Source organism: Dermacentor silvarum, chromosome 9 (assembly GCF_013339745.2).
Source record: "Dermacentor silvarum isolate Dsil-2018 chromosome 9, BIME_Dsil_1.4, whole genome shotgun sequence".
NCBI lineage: Eukaryota > Metazoa > Arthropoda > Arachnida > Ixodida > Ixodidae > Dermacentor > Dermacentor silvarum.
In genome coordinates, this window is record NC_051162.1 from 71,212,282 (window position 1) to 71,231,634 (window position 19,353).

Consider the following 19,353-nt stretch of genomic DNA (forward strand, 5'->3'; position numbering starts at 1 on the left):
CGAGTGTTTGCTCGCCTCGAGCCGGCCGTTTCCCGCCACTTCAGGCCCAGCAGTCAGACGGGGAGGCCATGTTTGGTTCATTCTGACGAAGAGCACGGCGCGTTGAAGGAACGGCAGCGGGCCTGTGAACGTCTCGAACGCCCAAAAAGCTAACCAAACCCGCCCCTAGGGTTGGACAAGCTTCGCGTGCACCCTTGTTCCAGGTAGGAGAGGGGTTTTTATTTTTTTGTGAAGTTTTACGACTTACTATCGATTCCGATTTAGGGAACCTTTATCTTTGCAAGCCCAGAAACATCACTTTAAGTTCTTACTAACGCCTTCTGTGGTTGTAACAACTTAACAATTGATTTCACGACTTTGTTTATAGCAATAACACAAGATCATGTGAATAAGGCAAAAAGGACATCCTCTTGCTGTCAGTAGAAAGGCAGGTGCATTTAAATCTAGAACATGCTTTACCAGACTTACATGGGCCACAATGGCAGAAGGGCATATTGTGATAGTTTATATAAAAAAGGTGCTACAAAAAAGGGTCCTATAACTGGTATGCCGCAATGAAGATGGCGCGATGCCGCTTCAACTTCGATGTTGAATATCTCGAACTAAACTTTTTTTATGTATGTCAAGTCCGGTAGATGATAAACGAGAAACTCAAGTGTTATTTCGTCGTAACCGTTAAGTGAGAGGCCTACAACTGATTGTCTCTCTATGTACGACTTGGAAGAGTGCATTTTTTCACAGTAAGATAATTACAGTGACATTGTAAGTACGGTGAGGGATCAAGCGCTGTAACTATTGTGAACTTAGAATCTAAATATTCGTAGGGCCACCTTTCGCGCAGGACACTAAACAACACTCAAGTGACAACCACAACGGGGAACACAAGCATCTGTCGTCGAGTCTTAGCTGATGGCTCAAGTCTGTTCGTTCTTATACAAGGCGTCCCAACGATCATGCATTACGCTTTAAAAATATGCAAATCCCACGTACCTGGACAGAACCAAGGTAATGTTGATTGCCGTCGCTTGTAGATACTCAGACTATTTTAAATGCCATTTCTTGGCGAACATTTACAACTTTGAGAATATATATATATATATATATATATATATATATATATATATGAGAGTACCAGGAGAGTACCAAGCCACCTAGGTCTTGGTACTCTCATGGTCGTATCGTTAACTCGGTACTTACCAAAATGGCATAGTATGACAAGAGTATATGAAGACCATGAATGATAGGTTATCACAGGAATATCGTGACATGTGTGTCATGTATGTCATCAAACAGGTGCCTACGTCTTGGTGCTCTCATGGTCGTTTCGTTAACTTGGTAGGTACCAAAATTGGCAAAAGAATGATAACAGTGTTGGCGAACATGAATGATAGGTCATGACATGAATTTAAGGACATACGTGCCATGTAGGTCATGAAACAAAATGCCAATCATCCAGGAGGAGGAGGAGGAACAAACTTTTATTTAAACGAGCAGTTTAGTTGTTGGGCCTAAGCCTCCCACGTGGGGACATCGAGGTCTTGCCTCTTCGCCACCTCGCAGGCTTGCTGGGTAGCCCAGAGTTGATCGTCGAGGTGGGAGCTACGCAGGGCGGCGTGCCATCTCGACGAGAGGGCCAGGGTATTTTTTGTCGGATATTGGTCTTTACATTCCCATAACATATGGGGAGGCGTTGCTGCCTGAGTCTTACAGATCTTGCAAATGTTACTAGGGTTGGTGTCTGGGTAGATCTTGTGGTAACGTGTTAGTGAGGGGTACGTATTGGTCTGTAACAGGCACAGGTTGCCTGTTCTCTGTTTAGCTTGTGATGAGGGATGGGGAAGTGTCCAGCGAAAAAAACATTAACACTCAAAAACAACTGAAATGGGTTCGGACGACGATACTAAGGGAAGTAAACACTAAATGATGTTGGTCGAAGTCATAGTCATGAGCATGACTAAGGCTTTCGCCTTAAGGTCTTTTAGGCTTAGCTAAAGGGACTGATCAGAACTCATCACATCAATGTCATGATATGCGTGTCATGTAGGTCATGAAACAGCCGCCTAAGTCTTGGTGCTTTCATGGTCGTTTTGTTAACTTGGTAGGCTCCCCGCACACTGCTTCGCATAACATATATTCTCACAGGGCGTGGGATGTGCTGGCTTTCTTGCATTCCGCCTAATTAATTAACTAGTCTTCATTAATTAATCAACTTCTCTAATATTACAGTTAGATGAAAAGTGTCAATGAGAAAATTGTAGAGCAACATAAAAAATTTTGCCAGCTTCACAGCCTTAACATCGCGAAGAGTGATGAAACAGTAGAGCTTGTGGCTTATACTGTCTTTTACTTTGCTTTAACTTGGCTTTTACTTAGCTTTAACTTGGCTTATGCTTAGCGTTAACTTGATTTTTTACTTGGCTTTAACTTTTGCTTTTACATCGGTTAGTCTATCTCCACGGTGAGCTTCTTCGTAGAGTTGATGAGACGCAGCTTCTCTCTCTGTAAACTCTGCAACTCCAACCCTCCTCCGTCGCTTTGCTTCAGCAGCCCTTGCTCGGAATTCCGGGTCTGTGCGCAGTCGTTGAAGGCGCTCCCGAGTAGCATCACGACGCCGTAGACACCGCGCCTGTACTTCGAGAGAAAGCTGCTTCTCCATCCTAGCATTGCTCACGGCAGAATGACTGGCGCCACCAGCGCACGCTCTCTTCAGCTCACAGAACCCTGCAATTCATGGTTACGTCATCACTTCTCTCTCTCTTAAGCTCCGCCTCAACTACTGCTTAGCGCACACTCTCCCTCGGTCTCTCCACCACTACGTCATTGCTACCCTGTCTTTAGCTCCACCCACCTGCTTCTCAGCGCGTGTCTTCCTGCTCTCTCCCCCTCGCCGCTCTCTGAACACCCGCGCCCCGGCGCGCGCTCCTCACCCAGCTGCGCGGATTCTTCGCGTATGCTCAGCACAGGTCAACGTCGACCTTAAACAGCTACGCGGTCAAATACACTCGATACAGATTTCTGTTTTTGAATACTCGCTACATAACTGTTTTAACAGCGGAGCTGTTTAAGTTCTTAAGTAGGCCGCGAAGTGCGAACAAAAACTGTGGACCGATCCTGGAGGTAGTGCAGAAATGGTACAAGCGCAATGGCACATACCCCTGTGAACTAGAGAAGCTGTTGATGCTCGAGGAAGGTCCGTCGAGTGTATGCCGCAAAACCTCCGCCTGGCGATGTCGTGACCACGCGTTGCCTAGCAACGCCTCGCCCCTGCTGCGCCGACCACACCAAGCCTGGCCACAGCTGCGTGAGTCATGACGTCACCGCGCGGGCCGCATCGCTTCGCCTTTACTTTGGCGAGCGACGACGTCACCACACCATGCGCATTGGTTGCCGCGGCAGCGAAGACACGGAGCTAAGCCGTGATGTCACTGCGCCGACAAACGGGATATATAGTTTCGCGTGGCCGCCGCGGCGACACCGAAGCCCCGCTGTGTCCACGTCGAGCACATCGCGTCACTCCCGAAGAGCGTCACTCCCGAAGTACAAGAAGTGCGGCGCGAAAGCCGCCGCGCCGCTACTCGTGAGCGAGTGATAATCTCGTGTATTGCGCCACCGCAGCGGCGGCGAAATGTCGGTGATGCGCAGAAGATCCGGAGTTACGAGCCCGCGAAACCGAGCAAAAGCGTTTGAGCATCTAGAAGCGACCAGATACTTGAATGTTCTTCTCCCTTCTTCTTCTTTCTGGGGTTTTACGTGCCAAAACCACTTCTAAATATGAGGCACGCCGTAGTGGAGGGCTCCGGAATAATTTTGGTCACCTGGGTTTCTTTAACGTGCACTACAACGCAAGCACACGGGCGTTTTTGCATTTCCCCTCCATTGAAATGCGGCTGGCGCGGCCGGTATTCGATCCCGCGATCTCGTGCTCAGCAGCGACGGAGTCTTCGTTGCTCCTTGGGCTGTCGATGATTCCGGGGGGATCTTGAGCAAAACAATGCCGAGTCTCGAAGCATAACCTCGTAAAAACTTGGCAGAACCAACAGAAAGCTAGGTGGGGTCGCCAGCTTCGCTGTTTGTCCAGTCATCGCACCACTTGTGTGAAGCTGCCCAAATTTTTTTCCTAGCGTGGAATCAGCCACAGAATATATGCCAAGTGGCTCAAGCATCCAGTCGCATGGCAATTTTGCGTGTATTCGCGGGATTTTTTCACGCTCGGAAAAACACTTTCATACGTAGCACTGATTGATCAGCAGAAAGCTGTATCGGGAGTTTTACAAGCGACGCTTGTTTATATCTAGCCTGAAAGACCGTGTCTGTTCGCAGAAACCATTATCATCAGCAATGGCTCGAGCGTCGTCGTCTGCTTCCCCAGCTGCCTCCATTGCCGCTCACCGTTCCTGCTTAGAATCTCACTTCTCTTCTGTCGTCGTAGTGGGGAGGCCGCGTTTACCGGAGCATGAGCAATTAATTGGCTTATGTGACGGAGAGATTAATTTTGAAGCAGATTAATTTTGAAGAATCGCAACCGGCAATAGCGGGCGGATGCTGCTGACCACGCCACTGAACAATCTCGAGACATCGAACGCGGATTGAGAACTTGTCCCTCATCAATGCGATCCGCTCCAACGAACATCGACACAATGCCTTGGAAGTGTTGAATGAACATTACGCTACTAGTGGAGAAGACCTTGGTGAACTTAGAATATAGCGTATGTGTAAGGAATCTTTAATCAAGGGGAAACTGCCTGCGTTCAGCACTCTTTACACATAGGGACAAGCTTCGCTTATCATCCATCTTCACGGAGTGGAAGGACCGACGATTTTTTTCATTTTGCTCTACGAACTTCTCATAGACACTTTTCATCTCATTACAGTATTTGAGAATTTCATTATTTCATTCAGAATAATTATTTAATTAGGTTGAATGCCAAAATAATCTGAGTATCTTCGAACGACGGTAATGAACATAACCTTGGTTCGGTCCATCTACGCGAGATTTGCATATCTTGAAACCTTGCTTCGTGATATTTGGGACACACTGTATATGATCACCGTACATTCAAGAACGGTCACAATACTTGCGTTTAATTGAAAAGGTACACCAACAGCCGCGTCACGCGCGACTACAATAATGAATTTTACAATACAGGTGGTGAGTCCAGTGCAGAACGTTAACTTAGTGACGGCGATAATTTGGGGGGGGGGGGGGAGCGGAAGACAAACCGGCAATATGGACAGCGGCGCGTGTCAATGCAAGAAACTAAAGTGCAATGCTCCGAATCGCCTCGTTGTTAGCATATAAAATCTTAATAAATTTCTAGAAAACAAGTCGACCTTTCTCGTGAAACTGCAACTGAAGCCTTTTCATTGTGAAAAAGCTTTTCTATATTCTAAGTTCGTAAGTGTCGCAAAAGTGGCTATGCCGCAATGACCTTTTCCTCAAGTCTATCCCAGCCGCGCGTATGTTACTCGTACTACAACAAAACATGTCCCGCGACAACAAGAAGCTGGCATTTTTCAATTCTGCCAGCAGCTGCATTTAGCTAGCTGCCGACAGAAAGCGCCGAAACCATTGGTCAGAAAACCTCCATTCTTCCCAATGACGTGGAGCCTACCTATATCTATAAAAAGGCGGGAGTAAAGTGTTTTCCAGTCGCATAGACATGGAATATTTGAGTATTCGAGCATTCTTTTTCATCGCCGAACTTGTGGTTTTCTGTATGTCTGGTGGTTCGAATGCTTCACCGTTTCCAATACGGGAACTGAAGGAAAACTGGAATAACCTTGCCGAGGCACTTGAACTGGCAAGTATACGTCACATATAACTTGTGCTCCTCTTCATCCAATTTCTTACCATTCCAACCACTGCATTTACTTAACGTAACCGCAATATAAGATGGCCCTATCAGAGCACCACTCAAACTGAACGTCCGCTAGCGTAGTATATAGCAGTATTAATGATTTCTAGAAGCTTATTGACGAGCTGATTTCCTGACAGCACTTATATCGCCGAGACACATGCTATTCCTGGAAATTTTGCACCTGCCATATAGTGCCCTTTGATACTTTTTTATGAGCACTATATCTACAACATAATATACACGCGGAGAGGATTATGTATTTTTGTAGAGGTAGGGTGTCCGACTTGAGATAGCCATATATCCTCAGAAACGAATAGAAATAAGGCACTCGAGTGAGATTCTCGGCATTACCGCGATCAGACCGTCATTCTAACCGAACTGATCGCCCATCCCCTCTCCCCCCACCTCCCATGAGGTAAATAACAAATATAAAAAATTCTGTTGTTGCTAAACGACACGTCTAAGACGCGCAACGTAGCACGCAGCCAGCGAAGTTCCATGATTACTTATTGACTTTGGTTCATGGTATAAATATCATGAAAGGGAAACATTGTCATCCACCCGAATGTAGCATGCAGCCACAAAGGGTTTCAAGTATAAAAACAAGTCGAAAAATTGCCCCCCCCTCCCCCGACAAATGCATCACGAACGCCTCATGTGGCAGTAACAGTTTCACTTTGAAGCAAACTTCGGATGAGGACTTGTTTCAGTGCCATCTCTGGCAGAACATGTCGCGATGTTTTGGTATTTTGGCGACTGAGCCTGTCAGCACTGGACCTGTCCTTTGTGCACTGCAGTCGAACGTCTTGTGATTTGCCTTCTGAGACAGCCAAAAATTGCCTTCTCGAATCGCATACTGCAATTATTTCATTCAATTATATTGAATTGTGTTGAATTGAATTGAGGTTATCCTGTAACAGCAAGAAGGTTGCGAGGATGGCCAGGCAAAAAGCTTCAAGTGGCAGCTTGAGCAGCTTCACAGCGGGTAAATAAAAACACATGTTTTACATAATGCGTAACCTTCACACAGAAGGAAAGAACAACCACGGTCAGAAATAATAAACAAAAGTATCGTGGAAACATTTCGCACAGCTTTAAAAGAGAAAAAAAGAGGCATAGTGATGAAACAGAAAAAGAAGAAAAAGTACATGAACTTAATACGGTAGCAAATGCCATTACACAAATATATCGCTTACTTTTTTTGAAAGGCAAAACTGTATCATTTGGTCGCCATAGTTAGTTCTGCTCGTCTTAGCCTTCCAAAGTTTTAGTTAAGGTAAATTATAAAATAAAATATTCTGCTGTAATGATTTCAGTTTTGTCAATGTGTCATCATTCTTAATTTTCCATATCTACATAAGCGACAAAGCCTATACCTGTGCAAGGTTTTCATTTTTATAGCTCTAAGCTTTGAAAACACAGGAGCGGTGTGGCCGAGATATGGTGCATGGGATACAAGGCGGATTGCTCTTATTTACAATACTGTCAGTTTATGGATGTTCTCCCCTGTAGTCGTTCCGCAGACAAGAATTCCGTACTGAACTAAAGAAAAAACATTGAAATATGTAAAAGCATATCAATGGGTGTAGGAGGATAATTACTATGGCTACGCATTGTACAGACAATTTAGACAATTAGACAAGGCTCTAGAGAATTTAATAATGGATTTACTTGGCAATCGACGTTGTGTCGGAGAAATGTACGGCAAATGATTGTTTAAAATAATGGGGGAGAGTTGACACTGTTTGTTACGTGGTTGAAACATCATTGCCTTTGCTTTTTTTATACTTGATCAGATTATTTTTGTCGCCCACGTGTGTATGTCTCAAGCGTTTCATTGGCTCAATTTGACATTTGAGAACATGAGTCACCCTCAAAAAACAGGCTGGTGTCGTCTGCGTAAATTGCGCACTTCGCAGGCGCATCAACATTCACTATTTCCTTTATGTATAAAATGAAAAGTTACGGATCCAGTATGCTCCCCTGCGTGACACCTGTTTTTAGAGGTTTCAACTAAGAATGGTCCCCGGCTTTATCTACGAACTGAGACATGTGTTAAAGGTAGGACGTAATAAGAGAATGAGCAGGGCCTCAAATGCCATAAAGATCGAGGTTTTTTTAAGTAAAAGGTTGTTACGATCAGGTCGAACGCTTTGGAAAAATCATGAGAAATTCCAAGCACCATTTTCTTTTCCTCAATTTTTGTGATATAAGTTCCTTTTCAGTCAGCACGGTTAATTTAGTCGACCTATCTCTACAAAAACCAAACTGTGCAGGAATTGTTATATTGTTATGGGGAAAGAGAGGTTTAGAATATGTTTACAGAATATTTACAAAAGCCCACAGGCATAAACGGCATACAAGATGCAAAACCAGTCCGCGCGACGTCAGAGAGCGTCGTCGTCTTCTGTATTGTCCTCAACGTTGTCTCGAGCATTGCTTGGTAACATGACCCTCGTCGGCGAAGGCGCCGTCCCGGTGCATCGTCAAAGTGCTTCGTCAAAGATCGTCAAAGTGGTATCGCTTAAGGCGTGTGACATGGACGACATCGTTGGAAGGTCGAGACGTGGTGGAATCGAGGGGACGTGATTTCATATATGACGTCGGTCACGTGGCGCAAGACCCGGTACTGGCCAGAGTAAGGCAAATTCAACTTTGTGCAAAGGCTAACTCACCGTGACGGTGTCCGAAGAAGGACCATATCAACAGGGTTGAAGTGGGCATCGCGGTGGCGGGCATCATTTAAGCGTCGTTGCTTTTCCTGCGAAGCGGTAAGGCGCAGGCATGCAATCTGGTGGGCCTTGACAGCTCGGAAGATCGCTTCAGGGTGTATTCTGGCGACGAGTCAAGAACGGCGGGAAGCAGTGTGTCAAATGGCAGCGTGGGATTACTTCCGTACATGAGATAAAACGGAGCAAAACCCGCAGAGTCATGTCGGGAGGAAATATAGGAAAATGTTACGAAGGGCAGAGCGGCGTCCCAGTCATTATGGTCGGCGGAAACATACATAGCAAGCATGTCTCTGATAGTTCTGTTAAGACGCTCTGTGAGGTCGTTGGTCTCAGTGTGGTACGCGGTTGTCAACTTGTGTTTTGTAGCGCAGGAGTGCAACAGGTATATCCCGGTGACATCACAGACCGCGGCCACTATTTCATACCGAAGGTTACTGGTATATCCCGGCAACCTTCGATATGAAATAGTGGCCGCGGTCTGTGAGAAGCTGTCGAGGAGGGCTGTGGTGAAGTATAATGTCTTCGAGCAGGAAGTCAGCAACGTTGGTTGCACAGCTGGTTAGAAGCGCCCGGGTGATCGCGTACCGTGTCGTGTAGTCGGTAGCGACTGCTATCCACTTATTTCCGCAGGTAGATAGCGGGAAGGGACCAAGAAGGTCAAGACCAAACCTAAAGAATGACTCTGATGGTACCTCAAAGGGTTGAAGGCGCCAAGAAATCAGTACTGCTGGTTTCTTGCGGCGCTGGAATTTTTGAAAGGAAGCGACGTAACGGCAGGCGGAACGGTAAATGCCGGGCCAAAAAAGCGATGTCTAACACGGTCATACGTCCTAGAGACTCCGAGATGACCCGCGGTCGGAGTGTCAGGTAGCTGTGTGAGACTAGTTTGATGCATGTGTAGGAATAACCAAGAAAAGGGGCGCTATAACGTAAAATGATTCCCAAACTGTTTTGATTCCAAACTCCTGACGTCAAACTTACGTAACCACCGACGCAAGCATCGGGCGGTGACCCGCAGCGTTGTCTGAACAACCCAAACAAACACTCTCCTCGTTTAGAGGAGGTCACCTTTGTTCGCTTTCAAGACCAATAACCTTGTCTACACTCAGCATTTTTTCTTATCTAATTGGCTGACAGGAGGCGAGGAGCACGCTCTAGGGGAGAGTGTTTCGATGGGGCCGAGCCAGCACAGTGAAAATAGATAACCGTATGAAGAGGGTGGTACCGGCTTCTCCGATTGGTCCGCTTCGCCTTACTTAGCTTGCGGTGGCTGGTCGATAATCGTGGCAGCATACACCGGAAGGATAAGAATGCCGATAACACGGATCCTCAGCAAGGAAGATTTGGCAGAACGATGTTGTATCCATGCTGAAAAGGCTCGATAACGTTTTACTGCCACGCAAAAAGGTTTATCATGCGCAAATAAATACATGCTCACCGGCAGGTGCGAGTAGCGAGGGAGTGAGCGATCGGCGGGCAGCCACCTTCTATTCTTTTCGGAACGGGGCAGTCTGTGGCTATTCAGAAAAATTTTCAGTTTTGTTCGGCATAACTAACCTTTTTTAAGCGTACACGCCCTATTGAAAATTTTGTACGCGAATTTTGCGAGAAATGTGCGAGATGTATGCATATCGCACAGATTTGACGAGAAGTGTGCGATGTGCTACGCACATTCAACGAGATATCGCAGAAAATGTGCGAGATCTGTAGCGCATGAGCTGCGTAGACTTCACGAAGTGTGCGAGATCTATGCGAGGTGCTATGCGAATGCATGTGCGAGATGTGCGCATGTGCGAGATGTGTGCGATGTGCTGCGCCAACCTAACGAGATTCTGTACGAGGTGTGCGAGATAGCGTGTGATGTGTACGCACTGTAGTCATATGAGCTACGAGATCTTGGCCGATGACTACGAATTGCATACAAAGTGCATGCACCTAAGTCGTAGTGTATACAAAAGCTCGTGAATGACAGCAAGATTTTATGATGAATCGTTTGTAGCACATGCAAGGACATAATCAATGTGCTGTATGACGACGTCGAACCACTGTGCCACATATAGCATCATAAACTGCAGAATGAATAAGAGCTCCAGTGTTGAATTTCTGCAATTTCATATAATGGACTCACGCATCCCCATCAAAGCTCATGCCAGTCCTAATGATGCAATGATTTTCACTTGGCGACATATTCTCGGATAATCACTTACGGCAATACTATTGCCTTCGTGTGACGCATTGCTCAACCAGCCAATAAGCGCACACTTACAGTGATATAGCCAAAAGCTGTTGTCTGAGAGTACGTCTCTTGTTCAGAGTGGATCACCTGAAGCTTTTAATGCAATATAGGGTTGAGTACCTTCACAGTTTCCGAAAAAAATGCTATAGTTTGTTTTTATGCGGAATAAAAGAAGCTGGCAATGCAATTATAGCTCACTGAAAACACATCCAACACGGACGAGTTGGCAAATGATTTTATTGAATGCAGTTTGATGAGTAACAGAAGATGCACGCGCTTTGTCACAGCCTAATCATATTGCTTGCGTCAGAGATGTCAGTCAGAGGTAGCAATGCAGAAATTTCAAGCTGCACATTTTCCAAACAGCGAAGTGTGCCCCTCCCCCCCCACAAGACGAGTAATTCACGAAGAAAGTTGGGTTAGTTGGTGTTGATGCAGTTGCTGTGACTAGTGCGAACGACGGAAAAAAAGGTGGGACAGGACAGAGCACTCTGTCCTATCCCACCTTTTTTCCGTTAGTCTTGTTCGCGTTCATAATTATGTCACAGCCCCCACAAGACTATCAAATCTGCTAGTCACTTTTTATTGCCCATATTTTAAGAGGTTGTTAGTGCCTGTTTATGACAAACTGTAGCAGGCAGGCATAAACTGGCCATGCAAGCCCACATGTAAAAAATAAAAAGAACCACAAACTCAGTCTAAATAATTAGGTGAATAAATAGCCAAAATAGCAGCCAAAATCTATCGCACTTTGACCGAAAAAAATAACAAAATTACATAACCATCAATCACTAATGCTGTGATACGATCAGCACATTTTGCCCAATTGCTGCTTGAAAAATTATTTGCACTAAGTCTTTCACAACTTGTGCACTGTATGCTCAGAGAGCATTATCTGTGTATATACTACACAAAACTGAATTTGAAATTAACGGAGAAATAACTAAGTAGTTCGTGCAGTGATGGTTCAGAGCAAGGCAACGCTTTCCGATTCGTTAAAAGCTGACCTCGAAACGATGAAAATGTCAATGTCCCTACATTCAAGCAGGGTCGTTAAATGACCAACATGCAGCATATCCTGGCGTTCGCGCACGCCGGAAACAAATTAAAAAACACTTTTGCAAATCACTGACACAATAACGACGCATATCAGACGCACGCACGCACGCACGCACGCACGCACACACACACACACACACACACACACACACACACGCACACACACACACACACACACACACACACACACACACACAGACAGACAGACAGAACACAAGCAGTGTCCGAAAGCACTCGCGACAGACAGTGCGGACGTTCTCGCGCGTTGGCTAGAACGCAAATCAAGCCGGCGTGCCAGCACAGACGGCACTCTTCATGAACTATACACATCCGCAAAACGGCACACAAGCCAGAACAAGGTGCGTCGACGACGCCACTCGACACCAAAAGCGTCGTCGATAACGCCGCATTAAAACACGGACACCTTGTTGAATTCACAAACATTCACAAACCAAACCACGATATGCTGCGATTTAACGGCCCTGACCGGTTGATACGGCTGCTCCGCAGGTTGCTGTCCTCGGTGTTCAAAGAAACGTTGTTGAAACACCACGCATCACTCGCATAACATGTGAATACCAGCCGCCACCATCCATGCGATCACGGTTACCGTGGAGCACCGTGCCGAGGAGCCAGAGACCAACGTTGCCTGAGACGACAAAACGGTAGGACAATGATGTAAACTATATGGCCGCCATGACGTTTATCCTGCTCTTGCAAAGCTTCCGGTGCCTCTATCATGACGAAATGACATCATTTTCCCGTGTTCGGCAGTCAAAATGTTACCAGTCAGAAACGTTGGACTGTCGGTATGTGAGCGCTGCATGAAAATTTTCCTTGCTGATGGTCGATGTGGTAGTTTAATCATATTTACGCTTTGCAGAGAGAAAATGTGCTCTTTTTGTGCGCATCAGCGATCGCTAAGCCCCTGGGCCTGTGCAACGCTGCTAGCTAGCTGTATCTTTCGTGCGGTGCGGCGTTGTTGGTCATCGTAGTTCGGTCCATTCGCGCTCTTTGTTCCCGGCTCATTAGCAGCCTTTGGTACTCTCGCCGATCTCGCAGCGGTTCACAGTGCAATGAAGAATGTGTTGGAAATTGTACTATTAAGTTCATCCGCAATTTAACAGTGTTTATGCCGGAAGGACAGTTCGTGCAGTTGATGCCGCCGGACCTGACACGAAGGAGTGTTTGCCGAGTATGTCTCGAAAGGTAAGTCCGGCGCTTGGCGCATTTTTATAGTTCATGTAGTGTGCCTTGTTAAGCGGAGCACAAGATCATTAGTACAGCGACAAAAATTATAAAAGTGATTTCCTAATGTTTGTTATTAATGCCGTATTACACATTTAGCAAAACGTTTTATGAAAATTACCCTCAAACAAGTATAGGATGTTGCCAAGAGCTTCATATATTGTTTCTTTGCTTTCTGTTATGAAATACACTAGCGCCGAGTATCGTTTAGTCTGAACGGGCACAAAAATTGATGCCGCGAATGTCACTGCTTCTGTACGTAATTTCTCATCAAAAAATTGTACATATATGTCTAGAAGTACGTTGACGTGTTGTCTTCACAGCTAACACCTGCGCGAGACGGTCGGATTGCTCTGTCTGACTCATGAGCACATTTTAGCTTGTATGGAATTTTTTCTGCTAATATATTGTCAAGACAACCTGCATTTCTTGTGTTGAGTGTTCTGTATGTCTTCGTGCATTTGACAGGTTAAATAACTGCCCGTGATGTCAGAATGAGATATTTGCACAACCATGTAGCTGGCTGAGGTCTTTTCACAATTTAACGCGGTGTTGTTAAATGACAAGTTTGCAGTTTCAGCAGTGATTGCAATGAACTGAACATTTCTTATTGCTTAGGGATGTCACGATTTCGTGAGACGGAGGCATCTCTGCACCACATGGGAGCCTGTGGCAAAATGCAGTCTGAGCAGCCCGACAAGGAATCTGATCTGCTTGCTTTGACAAGGTGTGTACGAAACAGTCACTGCCACTTATGAGTTCTAGGTTCTGTTGGTATAATTCGTACGTGCCATCGGTGCTGAATCTTTTGGTGAGATTTACGAATTTGGACTCGTTCTACAATTTTACTGTTGTTGCATTGAGTTATGAGAATTAAATTCTATTGATAATATGTTGCAAGAATCTTGAAAAATGGGGTGGTATGAGATTGCAAAATTGCATGTAAAACAATAAATTGTGATGGCACTTGTGCTGCTTTATTAGCAATGCAAAATCCCTAACGAGTATACCAGAGGGGCACTTCCTACAAAGCCCGATTCCGACCAAAATTAGCTACTGCAATTGACTTCCTTGCGCAGCTTGCACAAAAGAGCCAATCACAAGTGAGAAATTTGATCCGGATTGAGGTTGATCGCAATGAAAAGTGCACTGTATGACACCAGTATTAGACGACCTTATTAATGGTTAATAATGTGTCTCTAATGAACAATGTAGGCGCTGAGAGAAAACTTTAAGAAAATACATGCTGACTTTCCAACACAGCATTGTGTCTAGGATTTTTGCAAAATATAAAGTTCACAGGCTGGCAGGTTTGGCATAACGTACAACACTTTTGCTTTAGATGCCATATTCATAACTTCCAGTTTCGACATAATATTCAAGTACTACTTGAACTGTATATTTTAAAATATCGCCTACCTTCAGTTTAATCAATATACCTAAGTAGCCTCCTCTGAGTCAAGTATAATTGGGGGCTTCAGTAGATATGCATGATATGCTACTTACTGACTGTATAGTGACGTATTTTTTAGGAACTATGTTTTGAGGCACACATATCCTTTTATGTCTTGTTATGAGTTGCCCGACGAAAGCAGAGGGGCATTGCAAGTTACTGCATATATTACTGCACTTAATTCCTTACATACATGCCTGCACAGATTTGTGTTCCTAGATTTATTTCTCTAAGTAGTCAAAAATCATGTATTACACTTTTTTTCTCTTTTTTTTTTGGGGGGGGGGGTTTGTTCATTGATTCCCATTCCTAAAGAGACGTTGAAAGAAAAAACCACAAAAGGTGGCTTGAAAGTGTTTGAATTTTCTATTTAACCTCTTATTATTTGTTCTTCTAAAGCACTACCAGCATGAACACGTTTCTGCTCACTTTTATAAGCTAGCTGCCTAATAAGAAACCACAGTGTGAAAGAGTATTTATTTCTTTTTTTACTTGTTTTATTGTATGTTCTTTATTTGGCTGACAATGTTCTACCTACCACCTTATGCAATACTCCAGCTGGAGCCTATGAGGTATGTTTATAAATGAATAAGTAAATTCCTGAAGCTTGCAACAAACCATGAAGCATAACATTTAAATGTAGCCAGTTCATAATACATCCCTAGAGCAGCATAGCATCAAGCTTGAAGCTGATCTCTGATGTCCCATAAATTGCAGGTTTGATAATGTGGTATCACAAACTGCTGGTTACGCAAGTCAGTCAGCCTGGTGCAGTGGTCGCAGGTGAGAGTGTAACCGAAAGCTGGGTACGCTTTGCCCTTCCGCATTTGCATGGGAGAGAGCTTGAACTCTGCTATTGCTTCTCTTATAGTTGGGACCATCTTTCTCACCTTCTCCTTTTTATTCTGTCAACTCGCTAATATGCACTTCTACAAGCTTAGTTATGATGTTGACTGCTGAACTTGGATGATGTGCTTTTAAATAGTTAGTGGGACCCTCAAAACCATGCTGTACTTTTTGTGCATTTCAAATGGTCAATTTAAAATATGCAATTGTCTGTCATTCTCAGGGAAACAAGGTTTTTGTTCTGAATAAGGCATAGGCTGCTTCCCGAAAGAGTACCAGAAACAATACTTTCTCACCTAACAAAAGTGTTTTGGCACGCTGTGCTAAGGTCATGCTGACCTACAATAATTAGATCATAATGTGCTATATCGACCGTTACATGTTATTAAAAGTGGCAGACAAAAGTCATAATGCACTTGAATTGCACTGTTAAAATGTTTGTGGGTACCTAACATTTAGCCTTAGCCCCTTTGGCGCAGACACCATTAGTGCAAAAGGGGCGTATGTCATTACCAAGCTTTTGGGATAAGTACAGACTGAATAAGCACTTGTCAAGATTTTGAGTAGTACTATAACGTGAGACCAAAGTGTGATTTTATTTTTATTTTTTCATTTAGACCATGAAGTCACTTTTCTCTTAAGCCTGTGCAGATACGTCACGCTAGGCGAGCCCCATTAATTTCTCCCTTTACAGTGAATCCTGTTTTTCAGTTTCATGTTGCATGACATACAAAGGCACTTTAAGCAAGGCCAAAAATAAGTGGTTTGAATGTGAACAAAATGACTCCGGACACACTTTTTTGTTTGGAGACCGTTTAGACGCATCATGTATTCTTTCTTTTTGTGTTAGTTTTGTGATGATTTTTATTGCAATAAGAAATTGAAGGTTAAAGTGGCATTTCCTGCCAAATTTTGCGGCGAGACATCGCACGTTGGAGGACATCATGCATTCCAGAGTATTTTCGTATATTTTGGCTGTTGCGGTTCAGTACACTTGCTCCAAAATTGCTAAGTTCAGTTCTTGCCTCTTTTAGAATGCAATAGAGTCAATTTTTGCCAAAAACAAATTAACTAGGCCTTAGAAGACAGCCAGCTGGTGTGTGAACTTTATTGTGGTTTCACCACCTGTATATCGTTCTTGTGTATTTTCTAGCTTATCAAGCCTCTACTTTCGGATAACTGCAGTTTTTCTGGGTTTGCGGAAGAGTAATTCAATAATGCAGCTCAAATAATTATTTTTCTCTTAAGTGTCTGATTAAGTTTTGTCTGATTGATGTGGCATGAGACAACACTGCCCGAAACTTATCTTGCATGTCAGCAGTTGTGTTGCCATGTAATCACCAGTATTGTCTTTGAGGTGCTCAGAGATGTCACTGCACTTACTCCTCATTACCCAAGTCCCTAAGAAGCCATAAAGAGGATCTGTTTGAAATGTCCCGCAATAAGTTATATCATACTGTATTCACTGGGGCTCTGTTAAATGCTTCCAGTAGAAAAGCACTGTCTACTCCAAAACATGCATAGTGTGTTCGGAATTTGTCAACGATTCTTTTTACCTCAACTGTCATGGAAGTATTGATTTACCGTGTTGACTGGCATATTTATATCAAGCCTGATCTCTGTAGCTGACTGTAGGCTTTTTTTATTACACAAAAATTAAGCTCGTTTTCAATAATACCACCTTCTCACAGTACTGAAGCACCAGTTTGCAAAAATAATAGAATAAGTTTAACTCTATTTTTTGTAATTGCAAGCTGTTGTCTTACACAGCAACTTCAGTGAGTTTTTTAAGCGCGGCAGGCTTAGGATGTTGGTTGAAAATTAAGTTGCTCAAAGACGTGTTGCATCAGAGAGCATGTTTTCTTTTATCTATTGTAGCATTATCTGGTCTCTTATGTTCCTTTCCATGCTATTCACAGTGCACACTTTCTAAGGAGATAAGGGACAGGCAGATGGTGGCATTCACAGCTCACACATTCCAAGGCACTAAGGGACACACAGAGTGTGAAAGAGGACAGTTATTTTTCACTTTCTGCCTGTCGCTTATTCTTTTGGCATGTGTGTGCCATGAGCACCATCAAAATGAACTGTTACCAACTTGTCCAAGCTTCAGCTCTTGCGCTTGGTGTTTTTGTCTACAAAATGCCCATATGGCAGTAGTAGTGTTGCTGATATTTGCGTGTATGAAAAGGGGATGCTTACTCGATTGCAGAACAATTTGATTGGTTCTACACAGGGTACTGAACTTACCAATGTCATTTTAAAGGTGGGATTAGGTAGGAAGCTATTGTGGTACTGTTTAAAGTGCCCTAGTGCAGATGCTTAAAGCTTGTCTTCTGTTGACAAAAATTGGGCTCAAGCCGTAGGAGGATAGTTGTCAAAGTGTAATGAAAGCCTCCTGATAGACATGCTGAGTTATGCTGCTGGGGACACTTATTGGTTAGCCCTATTGGGTAATGCTGCTAGGCTTATGGGTGCTTTAACATTGCAGTGCCTGCAGAATGCATGTCGTGCTATGTATCATAATTGGCCCACCAAGTGACCACCTTAGCTTACACTATGTGGCTGTCTGGCCTACTTTACTTAACCTGACGGCCACCTATACACAAGGAGGAGGAGGGAGGCAAAAAAAGGGATCTTCGATTAATTTTCTTTCATAGATGGCTCATGCGTCATATTTTTCTGATAGTGCAGGATTTGTTACTCGAAGTGAAGCTTGCTATATGGAGAATATCTGCATTTTTTCATATGTATACCGAACAAGGATTGGTTTGTTCACGGTGTCACTTTTTATATTATACTCACCTGACACTAAGCCCACTTGTATTAATGCAGGTATGGCTGGGCCTGCAGAGAAAGTGTAAGCAGACTGTGCTGTGTTGCTGATCAGTGCTGATCTCCACACCTGAGTTGGTCCCGCAACATCCAGGCACCAGCGTGCTTTGCTTCATCATTGACAAGGTAATATGATATGGAGAGCTTGCACCTGGATATCAGTTTTGAGCTTGAGTTTTGAGAAATATGTTAAGATAGAAGACACAAGGGTTGGCCTTGGTGATAGATACACGTGTGTGTTTTTTTAAAGCGCTCTTTTTGAAATATTCTTCGTGGACCTATTTTCAGCAAATGTTTACACTCCTTAATTGCAAACTGCCATGGAGCTGGTTCATCTTTAAACTAGCACTCTTTCACCAAGAAAAAGCCTTATTTAGCACAAAATTCATAGGAAAGGCAAGGAGGTGACAGGACAGAACACTACTAACACCATCCAATTTTACTGCTTGCACAGCAATATAAAGCGAGAGTTGAAAGGACGAGGTTTGGGTTTGCGTTCGTCGGATCTATGGGTTTTGGAGCCCCACACAGCTTCTTTGCTAGGCAGACAAGCTTGTGGGATGTGCTTCTGCAATCTGTACAGCACACTGACAGTGCAGGTGCGGGCCTCATCTTCGGAAGGAAGTGCACTGACGGCACCATTCACGGCGCAGATGACTCTCATAGAGTCAGGCAAGGCACCAGTGTTGATGTTTGTTCCCTTGCCCAAAAGAGCATGTTTAGGTTCAGTGTAGTTGTAAGAAGACAAGTTAAACATTACTTTCATGGTTTGAGTGGCCGCATTTTTCTTAGAGCACTAAATTTCTTTTCTTGTAACTGGCTGCCCTGGTGTTTCCTTAGCGTCGGCATGAAGTTGGCATGGAGTTACGCATCCGGGAACTCGTGAACAATGACCTTTTAGTTGACACTTTGCGAAGAATGCATCCGCTTCCAAGCCCTTCATTTTCTGTTGGAATACTTTTACTTGTACTGTTAGCAATTTCTTCTCGGCTTGCTGAATTATCTTGAGGCCCCAGACTGACACTACTGATGCCTTCAATTGAAGACTTTTCAAGATAAGACTCCTGGCTTCGCAAGTGTGGTTTA

The 19,353-nt window shown here is 44.2% G+C and overlaps 1 long non-coding RNA gene across 2 annotated transcripts in view; it reads left to right on the forward strand.

Annotated features, from left to right (window-relative positions):
- The window catches only part of LOC125940353 (uncharacterized), a 244,257-nt gene extending 225,189 nt beyond the window's left edge, over positions 1–19,068 (forward strand). Inside the window, exons 1-3 of one of the 2 annotated variants that reach the window (XR_007463573.1) lie at positions 12,975–13,094; positions 13,752–13,860; positions 18,268–19,068. This is a non-coding gene — a long non-coding RNA (uncharacterized LOC125940353). Of the gene's footprint in view, positions 1–12,974; positions 13,095–13,751; positions 13,861–18,267 lie in introns of those variants that run through there. The other variant, XR_007463574.1, reaches the window with a different exon arrangement.
- Positions 19,069–19,353: the final 285 nt, after the last annotated feature.